General features: G+C 50.6%; 1 long non-coding RNA gene across 1 annotated transcript in view; it reads right to left on the bottom strand.

Annotated features, from left to right (window-relative positions):
• The window catches only part of LOC102017575, an 18,160-nt gene continuing 8,909 nt past the window's right edge, over positions 1-9,251 (bottom strand). The window contains exons 2-4 of the long non-coding RNA XR_263886.2: positions 2,758-2,866; positions 1,420-1,558; positions 1-888 (exon numbers count right to left, since the gene is read on the bottom strand). This is a non-coding gene — a long non-coding RNA (uncharacterized LOC102017575). The remainder of the gene's footprint in view (positions 889-1,419; positions 1,559-2,757; positions 2,867-9,251) is intronic.

Genomic DNA, 9,251 nt, shown 5'->3' on the forward strand with positions numbered 1-9,251 from the left:
GCTGGGATTATAGGTGTGTGCCACCATGCCTGGCAAGGCCAGTTTTTTGTTTAGCCAATTGTCCCAGTAATGTCCTGTGTTGTAATGATGTCCAGTCCAGTCTCTTTAGTCTCCTTGTGTCTAGAAAAGTTCCTCTCTGGCCTTGACTTCGTTCCCTGGACTCCTTTGAAGACAGTAGCCAGTTTTGTGTAGCGAGCCCCTCATCTGTGTTCGCTGGTGCTTTCTCCGGCCTGGACTCAGGCTCTGGGTGGGGTCCTTACGCAGGCAGGGCAGGCTCTTCTCCTTACATCCTGCAGGCGTCCCTGGGCCGCAGGGCAGTGTGTGGAGTGGTGTGTAGAATTCCCAATACTCTCTACCATTCACTCGTTTTTTGTGGAGCCCCTAATGGGCACTGCTTGCCAGTTTTGCAGCAGGTAAATACCCCCAAGCAGGTAGTGAGTTGTATTCTGCAGCGTGCTCTTTTCCATAGCAGTGAGTGAGTCTGTCACTGTCAGTGCCCAAGTCCACCCCGTCTTTCTAGCAGCACTTTGGTTTCTACAAGCGCTAGGACCTCAGTGTTTGCTTATGGTGAACACGGGGGCTGCTTTGGTTTCGCCCATCACGAGCAGGCTGCAGTGGCTGTGTGCGTTGTATGCTGTTCTTCTGCGGTTTCTGCACAGCCCAGAAGCGGGGCTGCTCAGCAAAGGCTCTGAGCACTGAACATGTGGATAGCACTGCCGAGTTGCCGTCGCAGAGCACTGTCCCACTTGCTGCCTTGTCTCTCCAGCTTTGTTCCAGAGTCTCTTTCCTCCTGCTGCTTGGCAGCGGAACTTCGAAGTAATGGGCTGTGAATGGCTGTCCTTTCTTCTCCACCTTCCCACTGGGAATAACTTGCTTGTGGCTCTCCCTCTGAGGAGAACGCAAAGGTATGCAGGGTTTAGCCAGTGGCTTTGGGCTGCAGACAGGGTGACAGCCACATCCAGCTCTATTTCTTTCTGTGTGCGTGCGTGCGTGCGTGCGTGTGTGTGTGTGTGTGTAAGAAAGGCTATCATTTGCCCAAGGTCCAGCCCTTCTCACTCATCTCAGCGGCACGCCTGCCTCTCCTCCATCAGCGGGACCTACAACAGGCTGGGCTCTGGGACGGGCAGGGCCACGTTCCTCTGAGCAGAGGTTTCCTTCAAGGGCAGACACATCAGGTCACACACACACAGTGTTTTGAAAAACCCCATCTCCCTGTTGATCTTCAGATTGGCTGTGTCTGGGCCGGGTTCGGAGCCAATCCTCCTCTGTCCAGTTACCCAGGGAGGCCATCAGGTCTGCCACTAGCATGGGGGCTCAGGGACAAGCAGAACACTGGGGACAGCTGGACTCTACGACGGGGAGCACAGCTGGTTTGATCGCTTCCACTTTGGGGGCCAAGCGCAGAACCTGGATACTCACATGGTACATGGTGGCGTCAGCTTCTGCCTCTTGGCGGGAAACTCAAGTGTGCAGGACGCGGAGGGTCCACTGGGCTCAGATCTCAGTGGCTCCACCCAGAAGGGGACCCAGCACCAAGGAGGGCCAGCTGGCATTTGATCTGATAAGAGAAGGGGGAATTGGTGTGTTTAATGAGGCATCTCCAGTTTGTAAAATACAAGCTGAGACTAGACCAGTCCATCGAAGTTGTTTTGCCGGCCCGATGTAAATTTGGCTTCCTGTCTAGGTCCGTACGACTCACAGCGGTGATTAGGGTCTCCCATCAGCAGGAGCACCGGCAGCGGGTGAGGGCACCTCGGAAGAACCGCTCGCCCAGCCTAGCATGGGTCAGGAGAGCGCCAGGTGCTACGCTGTTGGCGTCGTGCCTCCCTGTGGATGGAGGGCGGGAGCGGAGACCCAAGTCAGCCGTGGAAGATTTGCCTCATCTCACTGCGGCCCTATTTCCTCCTCTGCCAAAACTGGTTCAGAGGAGCAGATGAGAGCCTAACAGCAACCTTGAGTAAGAGGTCCGCCCAGCGCCAGGCATGCAGTTACTAACTAAACTGTGTGTGCCTCAGGTTCCCAAAGGGAGGAGAGGGGGCGAGGGCAGCACTCAGAGCGAGGGGTTACTATGAGGATCAAGTGTGGTATCTTTGGAACCGTGCTCAGCACATCCAACACATCGATAAATGGTAGCTATCATTTTTCATATTTTCACTCACCCCCAAAAGTCCTGTGAGTAGGTGTTAGCATGCCTGTATTTCCAGATAAAACTAGGGCTTCGAGGGGTTAAGTGAGTTCCCCAAACCATGATGCCAGGGGAGTGGGGGGGTGCCCGGCCCAGGCGTTTCCTCCTGGTGTGAGCCAGGGTCCTCCTGGGGCTTCTGGAAAGTATCATTAGTTCTCTTTCCCTTTATTTTTCTATTTCTTCAGAACTTCATTTCCTTTGAACAGACTGATTTCCAATGAAGTGCAGTTACCTTTATAAAAATGCTTTTAGAAAAACTTGCCCGGGGCCTCTGACTGAAGGAGGTGGTAGAATGGGGTCTAAGGACAAAAGCCAGAGCCTGGGAAAGGTGGTGAACACTCTGCAGAGCCCCATGGCAGCCAGGGTTGGGCTGGAGCCTCTGAAATGCAGCAGGTTGAGGCAGCCATCACTGACTAGCACATAGCAACCCCGGGCCAGAAATGCAGAAGCAACTTGGCTGGGCGGTGGCTCTGGCTCAGGGTCCTCAGGAGGTGGCAACGCAGACAGAGGCTGGGGCTGTGGCCAAGGCTGACCTGGGGTGGGGGACCCCACTGCCTAGAATGTTCGCTCACCTGGCTGATGAGGTGGTGCTGGTGATCAGCGGGCAGGGCCGGTGGAGCCTTCCATGGGGCTGCTTGGTGTCCTCACAACCTGGTGTCCTGCGTCTCCCAGAACGGTGACCTGAGACACAGCCAGGTGGAAGCGTCAGGGCCTCTTAGCACTCAGTCTCGGAAGCCACTCTATTGTGCTAGCCACATCCATTCCCTTGGTTAGAACAGGGCTGCCAGTTTCAGCAAAGCAAATGAAAACAATAAGATGCTCCATTCAATTTGAATGTCAGATAAAAACCCAATATATTTAGTAGAGGTCTGTCTCACACATGCACAGGATACACTTACACTAAAAGTTTATTCCTTGTTTATCTGACATTCCATTTTAACTGGGCACTAGTTCAGCTCTCCACTGTAGGGAAGGGAGATTACTTTATACTCCCGCCTCCTTTTTGGTACAGGGGATCAAACTCAGGGTCCTATGCTTGCTAGACAAGTGCTGCTGTATCCCTGAGCTACATTCCAAACCCCTGGTTTCCACTTTTTTGCTTGTTTTTTTTTTTTTTCCCCCGGTACCAGGAATTGAACTCATGACCTCACTCTTGCCAGGCAGGCACTGTGCCGCTGAGCTAAATCACCAGCCCCTTTTGCTTGTTTCTTTGGGACAGGATTTTGTTATACATTTCAGGTTGGCCTTAAATTTACTATGTAGCCAGGGCTGGCCTCGAACTTGCAGTGATCTTCTTGCCTCAGCCTCCCAAGTACTGGGATTACAGGTGTGCATACCACATCCAGCTAGTTTCCACTTTTGACAAGAGGAATGGCAAAGAATTTGTGCAGCTATTTAAAAACCATCATCATTAGGGAATCTTGAAAAGTTCACTTGGCCCCAGCGTCTGTGGATAACTGCATAGGAACCTAATAGAATGAAGCAGAATTACTGGACAAACAAAGTCCTCTTGCCCTCCGTCTTGTACCGTTATGGCAGATCACACACATAGTCTTACTTGACACAAGCGACCCTGTGGGCTAAGTATTATGCCCGTAACTGAGGTGGAATGCCTGCGCTGATGTGACATGGGCAGAAATGGAGAGGGAGGACGCAGTCTCCCAGTCTCAAGTCTGCATCTGTTCCATTCTCTCTGGCAGTGTCCCCATCTGCACGGCCTCCTCTGTATAAGGTGCTCGCGTGCATTGTGTGTTCGCACCATGGTGCTATCACCAGCAGGTGGTGGGATTTGTGGGTCTTTGCTGTTTGCCGCCTCCTGGGTGATGAGGGAAGCTTCTCTGAGGAGCTGAGGGCTGAGATGCAATGTTCTCTCCTCTGCCCCCCGGGCTCTGGGACACACTGGGGCTGGGACCGAGGGGATCCACGCCGCGGCTCACAGGCCCTTGGCACTGACTGGTTCCGGAGCACCTGCAGGACTGTGATGCCCTCCCGCCACGAGGCAGCGTTCAGCCTCACGTGAGAAAGAGTACGCTCCCCTGATTTTCACTGTAAGAAATGGGACATTGAGAAAATGTGAGAGAATATGACATCCACAGTCCTTCCACGCAGACTCAGTACTTACTGCCTTTTCTCTGTTTGTTCTATTGATCTTCTCCACCTAATTTATATTATCTTTTTATTCACTCCTGAGTCCTGCGGGGCTATATTATCTCAGAAGAAGTGCATGCTCCTATGGAGCCACAATTCTATAACCACACCCAAGAAAATTAACCATGGTTCTCTAATATCATCTCACACTGAGTACGTATTCAGATTCCGCCTATTGTCTTCATATTGTCTTCCGTAGTTAAGCAAGGCTCATCCATATTGATTGACATCTAGAATCCCAACAATGGCGCTGGCCAGGACACACACTTTGTTCTTCCACAGACCCTGAGATAAACTTCCTACTAACTCCCCATCCCCTTGAGAAATGACACAGTGCCTGCCCATATTAACTCCACCTCTTCTCCAATCTAATAAAAACCCATGCCCCAGCTCCCTCCCAGGGTCCTTGCAATCTTCTGCAACCCTCCAGCGCCGGCAGTAAAGGCTTTTTATCTACCTCTGTCTCTTGCTTAACCTGGCACCAATCTAACACATATGTCATATTAGTTGCTCTTAATCCAGAATGGTAACCTCTGAAGAGGTCAGTCAGTTAGTCGTCTTGTAGATGGCTCCACATTCTAGATTCCTAGAATACAGACTATATTTCTTCATCTCCATTACAGTTGGGTGTGATCATGTGATAGGCAGCCGAGTTAGATAGAAATATTATAGGCAGTCAGACATGTTCAGGCCCTCGAAGGAGCCAATATGGAATATAAGATACCTGGCAAATGGAGACGTACCTGCTGCGGGCCAGACCTCAAGACAAAAGATTAAACAAATGCACCCACATGCTTCCCTAGGGGTGGACATCAGGGATTGATAGTCTACAGATCACCTTGAAGAGTCACTGACCCAGCCCCTTACGTGAATAGCTCCTGTTCTGTATTCATGCCCAGCTTGCTATATGACTCGCTTCCCTGTTTGATCCTGATTTAATCAATTTTACCTGAACAATTCTTATAGGCTGACCATAGTTTTGTCCCACCTCATACCCACCCTGTGATTTCCCATCCCACCCACCTTGGACCTGCCTCACCTTGTGGTTTTGCTCTATAAAAATCCTTGGAAAAGGCAGGTTCCCTGGGTAACCCACTCGGGCCCCACTTCTGTCCCTCTCTCAGACAGAAGCTTTCTTTACCTCAATAAATATGCTCTGCTCTTACCCTCCGTTGTTCCTAAAATTCATTCTTCTATTTTAGGGAACACAAACTCATCCCAGATATCTTTCAGGTTGGGAGTTTCTTTCCCCTATATCAATCAGATGATCAAATTCTACTAATGAAATAAGTGAAAGTATTGTGAGACATTTCTGGGATGTCTCCTGCTACCTGAAACATGGGCATGATAGCTGGAGCTCTGGCAGCCACTTTATACTGGAGGATCAGGGTCACCACTAGGGAAGACAATGGCAAAAGCAGAAAGAACCTCATGGAACAGTGCACGTTAATTCTATCTGGCTACTTCCTCACCTGTTTGAATTGTGAAACTGAGATCCTATATGCTAAAGCTGCTGTTAATTGGAATTTTTTTCATGCACAGCCAATTTTTAATTCCTATTAGGAAAGAAGTCAGGTTGAAGCCTACTATAGTCTTACATTGCCCTGGAAGAGATGTTATTTGCTTTCTGCTTGGCTAAGATGTTTGGGACTTCTCTTTCGGCCAGTCTGTGGTGCCAGCACGCTGTGAGAACGTGCTCAGACCTCAGGTTACCTGCCTCGTGTCTTGGCTCTCCATTTTCATTGTATTGAATGACCTTGGCAGTGAGGGCAAATTTCTGTGAGAACCTTGGGCTCACGCACGGGGGAAATGAGTGAGCGTGGGTTACCACATGTAAGAGGACACCCGGGCACGGGGCTGAGAGGTGTCTGGCAGGGCAGAGTGGGAAGGGCTTGGAATGGGCACACTGTGGGTTCTGAAGTACCTGGGAGACCCACACCAGGTGGGTGCGCCTCCAAGAGTGGGGCCTTCGAGAGGAAACTCCATGAACATTCGCATTCCTTAAATTCTTCCAGTCAGAGGGTGTGGGAAGCTCCATCTGGAGTGTCCCTCAGAAGCAAGAGGAGGCCCAGTGCGCGAAGGGGAGCAGGCCGCAGGCCGTGCCAGCCGCTGCCCATCAATCACGTGACTCACCGGGTCTAGGAACAGAGCCGTGCCCAGAGGATCAGAACAAACTCTTCCTGCCCCAGGTGCACGAAGACATTCTGACCCGAGCTGACCCGAGCACTGCTGTTTCACTTCTTGCTTATTGGAGGCGTCCTTTGTTTATTCCCTGGTTGTTGAAGCTGCAGGGTTTTTTTTTTTTTGTCTTTTTGAGGCAGTGTCTTCCTATGCAGTTCAAGCTGGACTTGAGCTCACTTTGTAGTCCAGGCTGGCTTCGAACTCACAACGATCCTCCTGCCTCAGCCTTGCAAGTGCTGGGATTGCAGGCCTGCGCCACCACGCCTGGCTTGGATCTGCAGTTCTTATTGGATCCAGGGACAGCTTCCTACCTCAGCAGAGCAAAAACTGTGGGTCCCAAGTCCACATACTATTCCCAAGAGAAATCATTCTGGTAGATAGATCAGAACTGCAACATATTTGAGTCTCTGGTATAACCAGCAAAAATTAAGCACACACACATACATATGTGGGTTGACCCATATTCATTTGTTCTTTTACTCACTCATTCTTTGAGCAATTATTTATTGACGTCCTGCTTGTTGCCGGTGACTGAGCTATGTGTTGGGGATGAAGAGAACTGAGTTTTCCAGGATCTCAGGCTTTGGAAGAAAGAAGTTCAAACACAACTAGCTGTGGATCCCAGCCTGCAACCGAGGAAGGAGCCCATTGTTCTCAGAGTGGAGTTGGGGGTTCGCTTCAGGCCTTAGCAAGTTTAGGCAAGGATCTGAGTTCTAGGGCTGAGTGCTCAAATGCAGAGCACTATTGCATTTTACTTTCTGCAGTTCTAAACATATGTTTAAATGAACAAACAAACACGTTATCATAATGCTGTGTTTTGTTCCAAGGCTGCAACCTCAGTCAGAACGAGAGGAGGGACGTCTGCTGGCTGCTTGGATGGCTGTGGCCAGGCAGAAGGTGTGCCCGCGTGGGGTAGCACCTTGCTGGTTATGGAGGCAGCGGGCAGCACTGGGCACGGACGAGCGCAGGGCTGACCCAGCATCTCTGATGCAGAGCCATTTTATTTAAGTATTTATTTGAGACAGGGTCTCGCTATGCAGCTCAGGCTGGCCTTGAGCTCATTTTGTAGCTCAGGCTGGCCTCAAACTCGCAATGATCCTCCTGCCTCAGCCTCCCGAGTGCTGGGATGACAGGCATGCGCCACCACGCCTGGCTTGCAGAGCCATTTTAATACCATCCCTTCCAGAGAGATCTGTCAGGCCGCCAGGATGGATGGTCCAACTCCTCCCAGCTTCTGGAGCGTACCAGGGGATTCTGTTGCCAAATACTTTATGAGGCCGTTTCCTAGGTTTGTTTCCTAATGTTCTTCCCAGCACAGCCCCCCGGTCTGTGCCAGCTCCACACAGCCTTCCTGCTTTGGTGCCCCGGGACCTGGGTGGAGCGGCTCAGGCTTGGCAAGAGCCTTGGTCTCCTTGGAGCGCCAGGCTTGCCCAGCTTTGGCCAGTGCTGCAGGTCTTCTTTTTCCTCTCTGCTGGGCATCCCTGCCTTGGTCATGGTTGCAATCAGATATGCAAAGTTGTTAATGGGTCTCTGCAGCTGGGTGGACCCGATACCCTCAGGGTGGTGCATTAGCTCAGCTAGCAAATTTGTACCCTTTCCAGCTAAGCGATGCCTTAACCCGGGAAAGGATCTAGCTGATTCTTAATCCCAGCACTCAGGAGGCTGAGGCAGGAGGATTGCCATGATTTCAAGGCCAGCCTGAACCACATAGCAAGACTGTCTCCAAACCGCCCCCCATGCTTATATTGTTTGATCAACTTCTCATGCCTATATTTAGAGCAACTACTTTGAAGATAACAATGTGCAATATAATAACCATTGTTAATTTCCTATTATCTTATTTTGAAATTCTGTATCGTTTTTTTCTTTTTTTTCAAAAAAAACCCCTGCCCACCAAAAAACATCCAAACAAAACAAAACAAGACAATAACAAGAACCAAGACTGGCTCTAGTGGTAAGAATCGAAGCTGATTCTGTGAAAGGACGCTGAACACCTTGGAAAGTTCATCAGGTAGGACAGGTAGCCCCCAGAGCGGCTCAGGGCTCCACCTGAGTTTGAGTTCTGCTTCCTCTGTGCTCTCACTGTGTTACCTTGAGCAAGTTCCTTACCCTGTCTGTGTCCCACTTGTAAAAACGAGGTTGTTGAGTGATAATTGCTCAGGGGTTACTGGAGAATCAAATGAGTAAACACAGAAAATGCTCGGAACAATGCCCGGAACATGGTACGGACTCTGTCACCCCAAGTCCAGCCTCCCACGGTGCAGGTGGGGCAGGTTCAGCTGACAGCTCTCAGCCTGTGAGGACAGAAGCCGACGCGGCAGGGCAGAGGTCGTGCTTATCGTCCATTCACTTCCGCAGAGCGAGCTGCGTGTCTGTAGTATGCTGGGCACTGCGGGGTACGGTGAGAGTGGTGAATGTCAAATGCTACCACGGCCCGTCCTCGTCAGTAGGAGAACGTCAGTCCCATGGAAGGAGGCTGCAGAAAATGGGAAAGGTGATGGGAAGTCTTGAATACAGAGTCAGTTTTTAGCTTTCTACCGGTCCTCATACCTTTGACCTCTGGCCACTGTCTCTGGAAGTTGTGACAGACCGTGTGGGATTTCCCGTCTCCCTTTGGCTGTCTTTGCTGGTTGGAAGCTGACTGGAGGACAGTGCGTGATTTTGTAGCCTGGATTATGGAAAGTCCTCATTTACCCCTCAGTTATTTTTGAGAAGCTTTTTTTTTTTTTTTTTTTTT

Source organism: Chinchilla lanigera, unplaced genomic scaffold (genome assembly GCF_000276665.1).
Source record: "Chinchilla lanigera isolate Chin_1 unplaced genomic scaffold, ChiLan1.0 scaffold00083, whole genome shotgun sequence".
NCBI lineage: Eukaryota > Metazoa > Chordata > Mammalia > Rodentia > Chinchillidae > Chinchilla > Chinchilla lanigera.